We start from the raw sequence: 18183 nt of genomic DNA, 5'->3' as shown, positions 1-18183 counted from the left end.
ATCCACAGCAATCCATATCTCGGGGGTGGGGGGGCGGGCGGGGGGGGGGGGGGGGGGGGGGGGGGGGGGGGGGGGGGGGAAGTTGCTGATGGCACTATGCAACTAATGGCAAAGTTGTTTTTATGAGTACTTGCATTCTATCTATTTTCTTGAAGTTGTTGATTCATGTGCAGCTGGCATTGACCTAATCCATAAAGGTGAGATTGGAGTTTCCTCATTTAAGTGTTAACGCCTCCAAAATAAAAGCAAAATACTGCAGATGCTGAAGAACTGACACAAAATAAAAAAAGCACAGCAGAAATCCAACAATTCCGGGCAGGATCTACGCCGAGGTCAACAGAATTAGCATTTGAGTCTAATAGGAGCTTTCTTCAGAAGAAAATGAAGAAGGAGACCTAGTATGGATTCAAAATAAATCTTTCTATCCACAGCTACACCTTTTCTTTTCTCTTTTAGAGAATATAATTTGGGTGGCACAATGCTGAGTGGTTAGCATTGCTGCCTCACAGTGCCAGGAACCGAGGTTCGATTCTAGCCTTGGCTGATTGTCTGTGTAGAATTTGCACATTTTCTCTGTGTCTGCAAAGATTTCTGCAAGATGCTGTGGTTTCCTCCCACAGTTCAAAGATGCGCACATTAGGTGGATTTGCCATGCTAAATTACCTATAGTGTTCAGGGATGTGTGGGTTGGGTACATTATACATGGGGAAAGCTGGGTTTTGGGAGATGGTTGGGTGATAGGTCTGGGTGAGATACTCTTTGGAGAGTCGGTGTGGACATATTGGGCTGAATTGCCTGTTTCCACATTGTAGGGATCCTATGGTATGTCTGTAAGGACTATGTGTTGTGCAATTCAATGTTGCGACTCTGCCTGCCACTGAATCTGCACACATCGATCTGAATTGTTTTCCTGGCATGTACTTCTAATAATTTTTATATAGTGGTTCATTGCGCTGAATCTTTGGTTAAGTCTGAGGTGCATTGAATATTTTGGAGGGCTTCTCATTTTATGGCTAAGCAAGCTATTTTTCCCTTGTCTTACTGAGCTTGTCATTTAATCACCCACCGTGCCCCTATGGCATCTCTCATCTGATTTCTCCCGATCTTTCCATGTGCCATTCCAACAACAACTCATCATTAAGCAGATTTCCAACAAATGATAAGCATAAAATAACTCCACAGAGGCCAGTAGCTTGTCACCATGTTACTTTTTATCTACATGTGTAAAGTCCTTGATACTGATCCAACTTCCGCAGAGCCAGCTTTCAGAGTGAAGAGAACCTCAGATGCTTCTGTTTATATCTGTCAGCCAGGGCTCCATGATTGAACCAGATTAACAGTCCCACTCGGGGAACTCATATTCTCCAAGGTCCACCTGGCCCACCTTGTTACAATCACTACACAGCATCCATGCACCCAGGTATCAAAACTTGGATGAGCCCAAGCATTCTGAAGTTGCCCTGTTTGTTAATGGATGGAATCTGAACATCTTGGAGAAAAGGACCACATTTCTCTGACAAGAACCTAGATGTCCTGATGGAGGGGTGGTGCAACAGAGAAGTGCCCTCTTCCTGAAGGACCACCAGAGTGTCTGTACCACCAGACCTTGCCAACCTGACCTATCAGTGCCAGCGTGCACACTTACCACTAAGGCTCATACTTCACCATCCAGCAAAACATTCCCTCCCTCACTCTTCCCCTTAGGCCTTCCACCCCACCACCCTACATGCCCTCCCTGCTGTCTCCTCAGTCATTCCAAACTCTTCATCACCTTTTCCCAACATGCACCAGCACTTACAATTGTGCCTCCCACTGTCATCTCACTCAATCCTCCCCTTTCACTCATTACAGGAGAAGACAGACCATAACAGGAAAGCTTTGGAGGGAAATGGGCAGGGTGCTGGCAGATGGGATTAGATTGGGTGGGGATATCTGGTTGGCATGGACAGGTTGGACTGAAGAGTCTGTTTCCGTGCTGTACATCTTTATGGCTATAACAGGGCAGAGAGAGCCCGTATGGATATGGGAATGCCTAACATCCATGCCCTCATCCATTCTGAGGAGGAAAACTTCACCCTGGCAGGAGAATACCATAACTGAACCTGCAGGTATAACAAGACATCCATGTCCTGCCATGTGAATAAGCACCAGTCTGTATTTCCACTCTTCCATTAACCCTACTATCACTCTCAGTCATTGCATACCATTGCCAACCACAGAGCAGGAAGCTTTCTCTTTCTTTTGCCTTGCAGGTTTCACAATGGCAGGCAAGCAGAAGGCTGGAAGAACACGGCAAGCCAGGCAGCATTCTCCACCTCCTGATATCTGAGGAGGAGCAGCTGACTGCGGAGCAACCACCTCCTGGAGTCCTAAGGCTGAAAATACTGAGGCCCAGGAGGAAGCATTGTCAAAGCTGTTTCCTGCAGCCCCCGCCAGCTTAGATACCCACAGGCAGGAGGAACATGAGCCTTGACGATTGTGGGTACACAATCTGATGATCTCCTCACTCTGTGACAGTTCTGTAGCTGGCCGAGGAAGAAACAGCACAAGCTGCTGGTACTCACAGGACTGGCACAGACCAGCTGCCTGCCCAGAAAGGGAGAGGACCCGATGGTGCTGGCTATCAGAGACTTCATCCACATTCAGCAGAGGTAGACAGGCACATGGCATTGCAATGGCTCTCACTGCCCTGGCGCTGCAGCGGTACAGCGAATCACATGTATGACTGGCTGCCTCCATGGAGAGCCAAGCCCAGTGCCCTCAGGATCTGCTGGAGAGGTGCACTCACCAACACTCCATTTTCCTACTCAATGATCTTCAAGATATGGCGATGGAGCACAGGGAGCCTTGGCCTCAGTCTAGGTGCCCTCCCTCAAAAGGAGACAGAGTGATACCAGGAGACACCTTGCCAAGGGTTCAACCACACAGAGCAACCCCCTCCCCCCCCCCCAGCGTTAGTTTCTTCTCAGGATATTGCAGAGATGGCTGTGCCTTCCACCTCCATCTTGCTTGCTGCACTTTGACCTTTAAAAGTTCAAGTCGAGGGAAAGTCATTTTGCCTCTTGCTGGAAACCTCTTGGCATAACTGAACCATCTGAACATAAGTAACCAAGGGCATCCCACCAAGCTCTATGGTCATGGGGTCCACAGCTGGATAGGCTCCTTCGATCCAAAATGTGAAAGCAAAGAGTGCATGTTGAGACACAGTGGGAGGGAAAGAAAGAACAAAATATATTAAGCACACTTTAAAATTGGTGAAGAAGATTTTTTTTCTGTAAATTGTAGTTTCTCCATCAATGTTCATGATGTTAACTTTCTTTTGTGCATTTGAGAAATTTACTACGTAGGTATTCAGCACATTTTCAAACCATTGTCAATAATACATAACTACACACTGTGCCCAATGGATGGGTGTCTACACCCATGGGTGCCTACTGTCCCATCTGCAAGGTGGGGAACAATGCGTACACAAGGCATTGGGTCCTGGTCAAAACTTTACCCCTCCTCAACATCCCTAGTGCTTGATTCCCTCAGTATGCAATAGTTTCATTGTCAGAGTTGTCCAATAGTAGCTGTGCTGGGGAGGTGCCACATAAAGAGAGGGTCAATACTGTGAGACTGTCAGGCAGTAGGTAGCCTGCAGGCCCATGTGCTCTACCTTTCCTGGGTCTGTGAGCTATGATGCTCCCATTTAAAATTAATGGTGGGTGCTGCAGCCCCTTTATCACAAGTCACTTACCCCACCCACTCACAATGTACTCCCAACTATTTTCTTCTGTTGTGACTCACTGGGGTACGATGCTGGAAATCAAGCTCTGCTATTCCTCGAGTCATCATGAAAGATTTTATGAAGTACACAAAGTTCCTGAATTTACCTGACCTTCAGACCCCTAAGTTAAAGCCTGAAGAAGGGCTCATGCCCGAAACGTCGATTCTCCTGCTCCTTGGATGCTGCGCTTTTCCAGCAACACATTTTCAGCTCTGATCTCCAGCACCTGCAGTCCTCACTTTCTCCTAATAGTAAGCATGGACCAGTTTCATGCACTGAACAAGAATACATTTTGTTACAAGTAATTTGACACCATCTACAGATGAACATTTATCAACCATTGGCATATAATGCCACTCATTAAAATTTTAATCTTCTTACACACTTCTTACACACACAGAGAGACAACAAACTGACAAATAAATTCTGGATAGAGGGGAAAAAAAATAACAGGAGGACAGTTCAGCTGTCTTTGATCCGGGGAACCATTGTTGACATAATTCTTATGAATCCTCTGCTGGTCAATATGTTGCTTCAGTCGTCTTTCTTCAGATGTTTCCATTGGTCAGGAAGAGACTCTGAGTAACACAAGTTTCTGATTTATTCATTAAAAATTATGGCTTACAACAACTATTGCAGGAAAGGTAAATTGGTTTTTCTTCAGATTTACAATAAATTTCACTGCAGAGAATAGAGAGACTGCTCACAAGCTGGGGAAGAAATGAACACTTCTCTCTGTATCTTGTCCCTAGATCCAGTCTGTTCAGTTATCTGACAACCAATTACACAATTGTTGGCAGGCGAAAAGGTCTCTGTCACTGATAACTGGTCAATAGTACATGGACTATTCAATTTGTTGCTAGCAAAATCTTCATCTTTACACACTCCGCCCTTCCCCCACCCCACCCCCACCCCAACCCCCTCAGCTTCAAATCATCTATAATTAAACTCTAATTACAAAGTTGTAGATATAAAGTTTGCATTTAGGATCCCATAGAATGTACGTGACACTCAATCATGATGACAATAATACATTCAGAACTGAGATCCTATGAAGTTAGTACACGTAACAGTGCAATGATGAGTTTGAAATAAGGACAAATCAGGTCTGATCCAGCCTCCCAGTCGTGTTGGATCATGTACAAGATCCTGAACACAAACAGAAACAATAGACAATACCATTGATAACTGTGGGCAATCAATGACTCCTCCAGACAAAGTCACCATCATGAGATCAGGACGTACCAGTGAATTACCTCTACCCTATAAGAGAATCATGCTTACTTGCTATTGTAAGGAGTTAAACTTTCTTTTGAAAATGGGGCAGGTATAGTGTAGTACATGCCTGTAACAGAACTCACTTCCACGTGCTGTGTGTACACAATGTTACAACTCTGCTTGCCAGTGGATCAGCTTTGAGCTAGTAATTTGCACACACAGAAATGAGTTGGTACACTGTAATGTGTGATTCATAACTTATACTAAGTTTTACTGCCTTAAATAAACTATACCATGCAATTAGTTTATTCATAAGTGAGTGATTATTAAAATATCAAGATTTTGAGAGTTTTCCAATACTTGCTGCTTTATTTATGTTAAAATTTACAACTGTGATGTGTTTTCTTCACTGTCTTTGTGTTTTGCTTCAACAGCAAAATCAAACTCCAACAGTAGTTATTTCAAACTCCAACAGTGGCCTTTAGGTGTTTATAAAGAGGAATTGTCCCAATCACAAATTCGGCTACTTCAAACATCATTGCTACTTACTTTACAAAGCAATAGATGCTAAATCATTGGATTTATTCAAATCAGAGTTGAATAGATTTTTGATAAACAAGGAAGTCAAGGGCTAGGGGTGTCGATGTGGGATGGTATGCAGACAAAACAGCGGAGATGAGACCACCATCATATTAGCCATGATTTTATCAAATGGTGGAGTTGGCTCAAAGGACTGAATAGCTTCCTCCTGTTTCAAAGCCCTTTGGTCTCATCTCTCATGTTGTATTGACAAATCAGGCATACAATAACAGTGTGGATTATTTCTATTTGCATTTGCAATTCCTCATAGAAAGATGGAAGATAAGACAGAACAGACAGTTTTGTTTGACTGTACGATGAACATGATCTCCAAATAATGTTCAAGCATTTCTAGCACAGTTGATTTTGTTAAGGAATATTACAACCTGAAGTATTGGGTGCCTTGATCCTCCAACAACAAATTGATGCAAAATTTACTGGGCAACATTATACAGTCTAATGCACTATTTATTACCCATACGCTAAAAGAAAAATTTGTTAAGGTCAGTGGTCTTCTTCATGTAACTTGAATGTCCTGATCTCAGTTACAAGTCATTTTTTATTGTATGCGAAATGGATTTGAAATGATTGGCTTTTGTTCTCTAGCTTTAAGCACAACACAATGACTTGCATGCGACAAATTGTGGCACCTGCAGTGTGATAGCATGTGCTATCGAACTTTAAAAATACACATACAGCAGTTAAAATGCAAACCACTTACTTCCATAAGCTCCAATAGATAGCTCTAACTTTAGTTTCATGTCTTTAAGAAATCCTGTATTTTCATCTCCTCATTCAAAACCGAGATAAGAAATGACATTCTGCAGTGACTCAGCGAGTGCAGACTGCAGACACCCACAATGATATCACTGGGTAGGGTTACTACCACAAAGCACACAGTCACCTGGGATGTAACTGCAATGTAGACAGATGTTCCAACCACATAGTGGGTAAGGTGGATCCAGGACCAACATTCATAAACCTGAAACAATTACACTTGTTACCTGGAACAGTAGTAGATCTATCATTCTGTGAACAATTCTGTGAGTTGCTGGGGACACAGACATAAGCATACTTGAGTGACACACTGCTACACAGACTGATGCAGTGGGCATGTAGATTTTCAAACAATTATATTATGTGGCAATTTGGAATTATCATACTCAGCAAAGGTCTTCATTTTATCCCTGTGCACCCCCCGCCTCAATGAATTTCGGGAACAACATGACATTGAATTTTTCTGCCATTGCCTCCACCGTTGAATCCATTTCTTTGGGCAAGAGTCTTCTCCCCATCCACAGACACCTTCACGCATCTCCAATACTTGCTCTCCATCTAAATGTCTCTCTCTGGTCCCTTACCTGCTCTCGTCTTGTCACATCGATGGCCTTAGTTTCTCTGCACACCTCCACCCATTTGAATCCATCTCCCTCTGAACTGACTGCACTTTGTGCTCTCAGATCTAACCCCATCATTTTATATTTAAGCCTGCTGATACAGGTGGTGTTGTAGTTGTCCGGCGTACTGACCTCTCCATTGCAGAGGCTGTGCGCCAGCTCTCAGATGCCTCCTCCTATCTCCCCTGGGCCACGATTGAAAACCAAACTGTTGTGTCCACAACATTCAATAATCTCATTTCATCTAGGGATCTATCCACAACAACATACCAGCCCAAACTCTCCCAACCCCTCTCAGCCCACTTCTATCTCCTTCCCAAACTCCAGAAGCAGGACTACTGGTCTCCATCCACCACCGTGGTTATCCATCTGGTGGAGCTTGTCCTCACTTTGAACTTTAAATCCTCTCACTTTCTTCAGCCCAAAGGGGTTGCCATGGGTACCGACATGGACCCCAGTGATGTCTGTCTCTTTGTTAGGTGCATGGAACACTCCTTGTTCCAATTCTACTTGGGTCTCCAGCCACAATTCTTTCTCTAGTATATCGATGACATCATCGGTGTTGCTTCCCTCTCTCATTCGGAATTGGAAAGGTTTTGCTTCCAATTTCCACCTCTCACTCACCTTTACCTGATTCATCTCTGGCTGTTCTCTGCTCTCTCTTGATGAATCTGCTTCCATTTCTGAGGATAGGCTGGCCACTAATATCCACTGCGAACTCACCAACTCCCACCGTTACCTTGACCAAACATCCTCACAGCCCATTTTCTGTGAAGACTCCATTCCATTCTTCTAGTTTGTCTATCTGTTTTGATGATGCCACCTTCCACATTGAGGGAAGGCATAAAAAATGTCCATCGCTTTCCTCAACCCAGGATTCCCTACCAATGTGGTTGACAGGGCCCTGAACTGTGTCTGACCCATTTCCCACAGTTCTGTCCTCATCCCTTCTTTTTCCTCCAACAATGATAGGCATCCCACACTTTCCATCCCAAGAGCATTTACATCCAAGTGATCAGTGTCTTCAGGAAGAGTCACAGGACCTGAAATGTCAACTCTGCTTTCTCTTCACAGATGCTGCCAGAGCTGCTGAGTTTTTGTTTTTGTTAAGGAATCATCAGGAATGGTTTGGAATATTCTAGTGCATTTTATTTAAATCCATAACTGGGATTCATTGTTCTCCTCATAAATTACACCCAACAATATCTTTTAGATTTTTCATTGGCATATTTTGAAGATATCTGTCTGACCCTGTTGATATTAGAAAGACATCTTTAACATATTAACCCCATAAAAAGTTTTCCTGTTTAATCTGTGTTTGATATCCTTTTATATTTGGAAGGGATTCAAGATCAAGCAAATCGATCACATTAGGTATATTTTGTAATCATAGACTCAATTATTTGTAACATAGAAATGAATTAATTTAAGCACAAATCGAAGATAATTCATTTATATGTATCGAATGCTTATTTTGTTTTCTGATGTTAGCATTTTAAGAAAATACAATAAGGTACATATAGTCTGTAGAGAGGATATTCCTTAATCAGGTGCAGCATTATTGTGTCTTACAAGTACTTAGGGGATTTGTACTCCAACCCCCAGAGGTGGAGGTTGGCTGTGCAAGGCCCCTTGGCTTATTGTTAACTTTAGCGAGGATTATCTTGCCATGAAAGTTCAAAGACTGCCATTTGACAGATAGGGTTTATCACAAGGAACTTGTTAAGGACTTCCATATTTCCCATTCCTTGATCGAAAGGATGTCTGTTGGTGGATCTTGCTCAGGAGGGTTGCTTCATCTGAAACACCGAGATAAAAGGCAAGCAGAAGGTGGATGGAATTTGACTCTGGGAAGATAAGTGTGGTGCATTACCAATAGATCCTACCAGTTTGTGTGTTGTTGTCAGTTGGTAGATATGTGGAGAATGATGTTTGTGAGGACAGGAAGCCAAGGCAGAGATGTTCAATGGAGGGTTTCAGTTATGATGCTCATTGTTGCATTTAATTGAGCATTAACAAGATGTGTTTGCTTGTGGTGACTCTGTCAGACAGGATTCTTATGTTGTAGAGAATGAAAGGATAAATGCTGAGATCCAGAGGGTTGTTTGTTCTTAATTTGTTTATATGACACAGGCGTCATTGGCTAGGCTAGCATTTATTACTCATCTCTGGTTGCTTGGGGATCTGTTAAACATCAAACACATAGCTATGGATGTGGAGTCATATGTAATCCACACTAGGTGAAGATGGCAGAATTCCTTCACTACAGTGCCTGATAGATTCAGCAAATTTGGTTAATCTGTCAACAAGTTGTTTCAGATTTTGACCTTCCCTGATGCTTTTTTCAGATGCTCCTGGAAGGACAAAGTCCTATCTGGAGTCCTTCCCAGTGTGCTGTATTAGTCTCTGACCATTTAAAGTCCATTCTGGACAAAGGTGACATGCCTGGGGAAGACTCTGGCTAACAGATTACGAGTGGGGTCAATGCTAGCTCCCAACATTATTCAGTGCACATATGCAAATTGTATATATACATATAAAATGGCCTGCCAACAACTACATCTCGCAAATTCATTTATGCTAATACCATCCATTGTGCCAGCCAAGCTCCATCCTTCTGTACCCTCAACCAAATCCTTAATGATGATGTTACAAAGTTGACAGTAAATTGCAACACGTAACATCTCATTATGAATCTCTCTCAAACTAAATCCAATGTATTCCATCTCTATGATGTCATTGTCCAAAAAAAAAATGGATGATTTAGATTTAGATTACTTGCAGTGTGGAAACAGGCCCTTTGGCCCAACAAGTCCACACCGACCCGCCGAAGAGCAACCCACCCGGATCCATTCTTCACCTACGGGCAATTTAGCATGGCCAATTAACCTGCACGTTTTTGGACTGTGGGAGGAAACTGGAGCACCCGGAGAAAACCCACGCAGACACGGGGAGAATGTGCAAACTCCACACTGACAAGTTGCCTGAGGCAGGAATTGAACCCAGGTCTCACAGCGCCAGAATTTTCCGTCAACTTTGTAACATCATCATTAAGGATTTGGTTGAGGGTACAGAAGGATGGAGCTTGGGTGGCGCAACAGATGTTATTAGCATAAATGAACTTGCAAGATGTAATTATTGACAGGCCATTTTATATGTATATATGCAATTTAATATGTATACTGAATAATGTTGGGAGCTAGCATTGACCCCGGTGGTAATTTGTTAGCCAGTGTCTTCCCCAGGCATGTCACCTTTGTCCAGAATGGACTTTAAATCATCTACTGTGAGGAGTGTTTCAATACTGTCCTGACGCAGTTAGGAAGCACTCTGGACCTTTAGGAACAGGCTAGTGTGTCACACTCTCAAAAGCAGCTGTGAGCTCAATAGCATTGTGCCTGTCATCATGTTTTCTTCAAAGCCATTTTCAATGTTGGTGGTAAGTGTCAGAACTTGATCATGTGTGCTGTACCTTTTTTGGAAACCAGGTTACTCGATATAAATGATGGTCTCTGCTTCCAGAGATATGCATTACAATTTACAATTTATGGTTTTATATGCATAAACGATGGATATCAAAGGCAAAATACGGTACTGCGGTTGCTGCGAATCGAAAGTAAAAGTAAAAAATGCTGGAGATGTTTCACAAATTGAGCAGCATCTGTGAAGACAGAAGCAGCATTAATAAGTTTGATTTCCAACTTAGCATCGGGCCTGAAACTCTTGATAATTTCTGGGCCCTGACACAGTTCCATGATGCAGTTTTCAAATGCTATAATTTGGACAGTAGTGAATGTCAACATCCAGTTACTAGAGATGGGAACTGTCTTCAGAACATGAGGCAAAGGCACATGGTAACCACAATGGGCTCAGAAATGGGTAATTAATATTTTCACCACAAAGTGATCTTAGATTTCTGCCCACACGAACCCAATGGTTATGCAATAATGTCCACCAGGCTCTTTTGTTGAATTAAAATTGGCTTCTCACTTTCCCTGGCCCACTCACAAAGTGCTTTGTGGCTGTTGATTGGAAGCAAATGGGTTCTTTGATCTCCCACTCTGACCTCCCATTGAAAATTATATTGTGTTCCAGCGCCACTGAGATGCAGCTCTTCCGTCTTTCAAATTGTGCCCCCAGCCTTTCCCACCCTCACTGACAATTGAGGATCTAATGCCCTTGTTTTAGTTTAATGATATTTCATCAGAAATGTCATGTTAGTCAACATAAACTCTAACATTCAGTCACCTTATGCAGGAAGATGATGGGCTGATTTGGCAGGGTTTCTTAAACAATAATTTAACTGCTTCCACTTAATTACTTAGTTGCTGCTTTTCAAAAGATTGTACAGCTTTAGTAATTAGTCATTGCTTTAACTCTGTACACTGTCTCAATTGTTGCGGGCATAGCGGTTTGAAGCACTGATGTCAGATATGAGGCATTTCTGGTTATTAGAGGAGATTGGGAAAACATTGAGATGTTAGGGAGTACTATAGGCGAGGTCTTTGTTTCCAAAACCTGAGATTATGAAATGTTAAATGATTAAAATGTAGATGGCTAAATAAATGCAATTATCAGCAGAGTTATTTTGTAATGTCCAGCTATCTACTCCCACACATGGGTAAAATAAATCAGTTCAAACTTGATTTGAAAAGAAATATAGTATTCAATGTGTTTAAATTTAATCTGATTATTATTTAAGTAAAATGGAAACAATGCAGACAATAATCAAGATAATCTCCAAGGACAACTGGGCTTGGAGTTATCATTGCAAAGCTAGTTGGTGCAATTAAGGCTAACTTCAATTATTGATTAACCTTTAAAACATCTCTGAACAATGCTTGATCTCTGCATGAAGTCCTTTGGCTCATTTCACAGCACATCATTCAAACTCCATGGGGTAAATCTAGTTTGGACACAAATACTGAAAATGCTCACTACGGTTTCATGCTAGTTATTTTGAGTCAAGATGAGTTGCATTCTGACATGTCTGGCCAGCCATATAAACACGAACAACAACCCATTACCATCCACAGTTCATGGCTTTACTGTATGAACTTCAATGAGCTGATTGTAACTGTAAAGGAGGCAGGCTTAGTGGAATTGATGGTGGAAGATGCAGTACAATAACATACAAAATGGAACTGGTTGAAGAAGAGCCCAAGGGTTCTCAGATGCCTTCAGCATCCAAGGCCATAGACTCCACAGAAGGTTGGTACTGAGTGTATGGAAGAAGTAGAAATCTATGTTTAAGTGAAAAATAAGTAATTGGTTTCAATGTACAAGTTGTTTTGAGATGCTCAAAGTCTTGATAGCAGTCTTAAGCAGGACTGCTAGTTTGTGGATTGTGCTCATCCAATCCCTCACGCTCAGTACGATAGGAGATGACTAAGGGTGTAACAGTAATAGTGCATCAGTAAATAGCAACAAATTAGAGAACAAAAAAATCATCAAAGTCTGGATGGTTCAAAAAGACAAATTCTGAAATGGTGGAGGTGAAGGGCTGATGAGAGAGGTGGGGGTTTGGATGGGGATGCAGATTAACAGGAAGGGTTATACATCTAAGAAGACTAGCAAGCCTGAGGATTGGGGATGTTCTAGCTATAATAAAACAAAGTTTTGGAAATCTAAAACAAGAAAAAATAGCTGGTGAAACTCAGCAACGTCTGAGGGAAGAAAACAAAAGGAATGTTTTGAGCCTGGTGACTCTTCATCACAGCTATGTCAGGTTCACTTGGTTCTAGAAGCCGTGACAACCTGAGTCCATTCAGACACAAGAATAGAATTCTGGAGATTTGGTGAGGGTGACAGCTCTTGACATCAAAGTAACATTTAACTGTGTCGTTTTGAGGAGACCTGGTAATATTGGATTCAATGACAGTTAGCAAAACAGCTCTCCACTGGCTAGAAGGAACACTGACTAGTTGGAGGCCAATCATTTAAGCTTCATGCCATTGCTTGGGCATATTAAGTGAGAGAAAGCACAACTAACTGACAATGAAAGCTCAAACATTGATTCACATAAGTCCATTTCAGACAGACTAATTTCATCCCAAGTTTTCTACTGTCTTCCCAATTGTAGACATACCAGAAATAATGGGAAACCAAATGTCTAATAGGAGTGAGAAAATAGAAGTTAGTAATACGAGTATATAAAAATTATTGGAGAAATAATAGGTCTGAAAGCTGACAAATCACATGGATCTGATATCCTAGAGTGCTAAATAAGGAGGTTACAGAAACAATGATGTTTTGGATTTAAACATTCAAGCTTCCAAAGAATTCATTTGTTTGTTGGGCCGCATTATCAACAGTGAAGGCATAATGGTGGATTGTCAGAAGACTAAAGCCATCACAGAATTGCCAATTCCAAAGTCAGTCAGGATTTTCAAAAACTCTTGAAGGTGGTGAATCAGTTTGTAAAATGTTGGCCTAACCCCAAACCTTAGAGATAATTCCTCAAGAAATCAGAAGTATGATATTGGAATATTCATCAAAAGGGTGTTTTTTAAAAAGATTTAAGGTATGTTGATATATACAGATGGTGAGGGAATTATACTCTTTCATTTACAATGATGTCAGTAGCCAATGCTTCAGCTACAGGCTGAAGAAGAGTATTGTTCAAGGAATAACAGGATGGATGTTGCAAGTGAGCCTATCATGCATCAAGAGCATTATCTGAATAAGAAGAATGATATGTGGTGATTGAGAAAGAAGCTGTCTCTTTTATGTCAACTTCAGAAAAATTTTCAGACCACATTCATTGTCTGAAAATGGACATTGGAAGGATCGCAAATCTTTAGTTTTTCAATTAGATGAGCAGGAACTTGCAGGAATGCCTCTAAAAATTTAAAGGTTTTGACTTTCATGAGATTCTCTTACAAAGCAGTCTACATGCAGGGGAAATTGCAGATGATGGCCAATGTACTCTGCACAGCTTTACCAGTCATGATGTAGAATTCATCCCAAGTCATACAAGTGGTCCATTGGTGGCACAATGGACAGTAAGTAACAATCAGCTTAGCTAGATTCAACAAGAATCAATGAGACATGAGTGATGCCTCAACATCGTCAATATTACGCTAATGGTTAGATATATTAAAGTTGCATTGATGTGGCCATGTAAACTTGTAACAATCACAAGAATCATTTATCTTTGTTGATGGCAGACATGAAGAATGACTGATCACCTCAGTTTTTTTTTCCAAGGACATTTGGAGAGCTGCACAATGGACAGTGGAAATTAGTTGGCAATGGTGCTCTGGGATCACCAGGGATGTTGAGGAATGCAGTACCAGTTGTCAGACATGTATCATTAACAGGACAGAGCAAAGAGAATTGGTAACACTGACCAAATTCTCTATCAGATTTTCGGAATGTGTGGAGATGGACTTCTTTGTTTTTGATGGAATGTCTGACCTCATCGTCATCAATTATTTCTCTGGATAATTTGAAGTTAAAAAATTACCTGCAATGAACTTGAGAGTTACCCAAATCTCATGCGGTAATGTGGAACACATGGTATTCGTGCCATGGATTTGCGAATAAATGCTTCAGCCACAATTGCATCCAATGCTAGAATGTGTGCATGTGACAAGCGTCTGTAATATCCCTACTCTAACAGGATGGCTGAATGTGGGGTTAGAATGGTAAATCTGCTCTAGAATTGTATTATAGATTCAATCTACTCCAATGTGGTCTGGCACCATCAGTTCTACTAATTTGCAAGAAGCAGAACACTTAGCAGCCTACCTTGCATCCAAAACTGGTTTCACACTTACATTTTCATGATGAATGTGGTCTGAAAATTTTTCTCAAGCTGACATGATCAAAAGCAATCACACACAGCAAACCACATATTACGATAAGTAACATTGTGTAATGAAAATGCAAGAGCTAGGAGTGGGGCCAACAGGTGAAGATCATGGATTTGAATAGAAAAGGTTTGATGGTCTATGGAGAATTGGGCCAACAGAGGTTGTCCATCAATACATAGGCCAAGAGGCTGAACCAAGAAATTGTTAGAATTTCATCCCATTCGGGTTGAGTATCCCACAGATTATTTATTGGAATGAACTGAATGGGAAACTGAGAAAGAGAATTACATACCTGAGACTGTCAGAAAGACAGTCCAAGTCAACTCTTTTCAATGCAACAAACTAATGATGAAAGACTTATGCCTGAAATGTTGACTCTCACGTCCCTTGGATCCTGCCTGATCTGCTGTGCTTTTCCAGCGCCACACTCTCAACTCTGATCTCCAACATCTGCAGTCTTGACTTTCTCCTGAATTTATAATGTCTAAGACTTAGTGGGAGTTGGGATAGTTAGAAATCCATAAGCAAATATATAACAATTAATATTAGAAGGGAAAAAACTTCAGAGGACCTGTTATACATGGTTCTGAAAGGAACTTGATTTGAACACATGTTGTCAGAATGTCACGGTGACTTGGCCAAAGAAAAGGAGGAGCTGGTATGGGACTGGCCTGACGTCAGTGTCCTCTTAGCATTCTCTGTTGTTGTGTAGGCCCTATTCATATTAATCTATAAATAGTTGCAATAAGCCAATAAACTTCCTATTGTTTACTCTAGTTAGACCAGCATACCACTTTAGTACTGAAACAACCCACCCACACACACACTTTCATCCCCCAGATGACTTTTCATTTGCTCATCCAGAAGATGTGAGGATGGATCCTAGGGGACTTCAGAACTCTGCAGCCTGCTCAAATTATCCCCAATAAACATCATTTCACTTCAGATAGTTGGCTCAGAACTTCATACCTGTTTCTTGAAGCTAATATTGGCCTAATCATATCCTGACCCTGGTGATTTTTAGCACTAAAATAGTTCAGTTCACATGTCCTAAAGGCAATCATTAGAATGCTCTATATCTATGTAAATATTGCAAATAATCCATGAAATTTTCTTGTCCTGCAATCCTGAATTATTTGGTGAACTATCTGTGGATAGAGAAATTCTGTTCCATCAGTTTCTTCAGATTAACTTCTCAGTGTGAAAATGTGATCCTCACTGTTAAATAAAGAAACAACATGAGTACCTGAGCTCAATGGCCATCATTGAACCAATTCTGACAGGGTTAGTTACTAACATTGTTAAAGACATCCATGATTTAGATTGATTGTCAGTAGCTACTGTGTTGTGATTAGTAATTTGACATTGTAACCTTTTATTTTTAAAATAAGATGAAGTCACTCAGAAAGCAATGTCTCACTAGAATTCACAGCTATTTATGATATTTTGAAAGAAACTTCCAAAACCATACCTGCATGCAAATTTTATATATGTCTATATCTGCGCAGCAAGCTGAGACCGTTCTGAATAGACACGTAAATCAAATGACTCATTTTTTTTCCCTTCCAAGGTATTTTCAGCTGTTCTTCATGTTATAGTTTACCAGAGAGATGTGCCAATGTTCAGCCTTGACTCTCCCTTATCATATCAGTGCTGCTTGCTGACAGAGCATTGAGGAATTATGGACTAGCTTTGTGATGTAATCTGCACTGATAAGAGCAGACTGCAGTGGGATGGCGGGGTGGGGGAGTGGAGTTGTGCTAGGTTCTTGCGCAGTCCAATTGTGACAGAGAAGATAAATAATCTCTGTCAGAATAATAAACATTAAAGAAAATGCCAGCCTGCTCAATATTTTCATGAGACTCTGCTTTGTATACAAAAAAACAGGATGGTTATGTGAATAAGGATTTCGTATTGCAGGGTTAAAAATCATCTTGAAGTTTTTTGACCATCTGTCTGCCAATTGCACAATGACGATAGTGTGCAAACTATCTTTTGCTGTGTAATGCAGTGCCGTCTTGATTGTCTGCAAATTAGGAAGATTATGGTGTTTACATCTCTTTTTTTGTGTTATATGCTCCAAGTATGATCTTAAATGAGGTTACTTGCATTTTTCTTAACCAGACTGAACCTGCTAGCACACAACCTCCTGCTTAACTCTTGACTGAGCTCCGAATCCCATTGCCTATAAACTACAGAAGCTACCCACTTCCATTTTCAAAACCCACCCGACAGTGGCACCTTCACTGCCACTGAAGCTTTTTCATCTCCCAGGTTGATTGTTCTAATTCTGTCCTCAATCACCTTTCAACTTATGCCCTCTGTACACAACTCGTCTGAAATTCTGTTACCCATACCATTCACATTAAATCTGTTCCCCTCTCACCCAGGTCTTTTGTCAAACTGCACTAACTAGTCAGCAACCAATGCTTCAAATTCAAAATAAGGAGGAAAACTGAATGGTACAATTCCGTATGTCAATCTCTCTGTGGTAACATTTGTTCCTGCAAAGACAGACAAAATCTGGGACATTCCTCCTTCATTTCTAAGAATTAAATAAACTTCACATCATACTTCACCAGATGTACTTCACTAATCACTCCTCACAACTCTTCTGTACTAATTTATTTTAGATATAATTCGTGGGATTTGGGAGAAGGCAACTTCCAGTTGAACCAGACACACCATGATTTCCCTCTCTACTACCATTTATTGTTCATGCTTTCGGCCATGCTTTCTACTAAAAATATTTGAAGTCAATAATTTTATCTGTTGCCCTAATTCCTGGCTTGATGTGAGGAATTCTTTTTTGTGAATGTGAGGAAATAAGGAATTGATCCTCCTGTCAGCTGTACTATCTCTTAACATTTGCAAGTGGAACGTCTCCTTTTAAATCCATGCCTTATGTTTCAACCTTATATGATAGAACCATTTGATGTCTTCCAAGAGTATTGCGCAGCCAATGGAATACCATTGAAGATTTGTGACTGTAATGCAGGGAAATGAAGACAAATTTGCACACACCATCTCACAAAAAGACATGGGACAAATGACCTTCACTGATGCTTGTGAGGATGGCACAGTGGCTCACTGGTTATCACTGCTGCCTCACAGTGCCAAAGACCCAGGTTCGATTCTAGCCTCTGGCGACCGTGTATGCATGGATTTCCTCCGGGTACTCTGATTTTCTCCCATAGTCCAAAGATGTGCAGGTCAGGTGAATTGGCCATGCTAAATTACCTGCAGTGTTCAGGGGTGTGTAGGTTAGCTGCTTTAGTCAGGGATAAATTTAGAATAATAGGGTAGGGGAATGGATCTCGGTGGGTTACTCTTTGGAGGGTTGGTGTGAACTTGTTGGGCCAAATGGCCTGTTTCCATGCTAAAAGGGAATCTATGACATGCT

The sequence above is a fragment of the Hemiscyllium ocellatum genome, chromosome 10 (genome assembly GCF_020745735.1).
Source record: "Hemiscyllium ocellatum isolate sHemOce1 chromosome 10, sHemOce1.pat.X.cur, whole genome shotgun sequence".
Taxonomy (NCBI): domain Eukaryota; kingdom Metazoa; phylum Chordata; class Chondrichthyes; order Orectolobiformes; family Hemiscylliidae; genus Hemiscyllium; species Hemiscyllium ocellatum.
The sequence above is the reverse complement of the archived record's forward strand: the minus strand, read 5'-3'. Positions refer to the sequence as shown.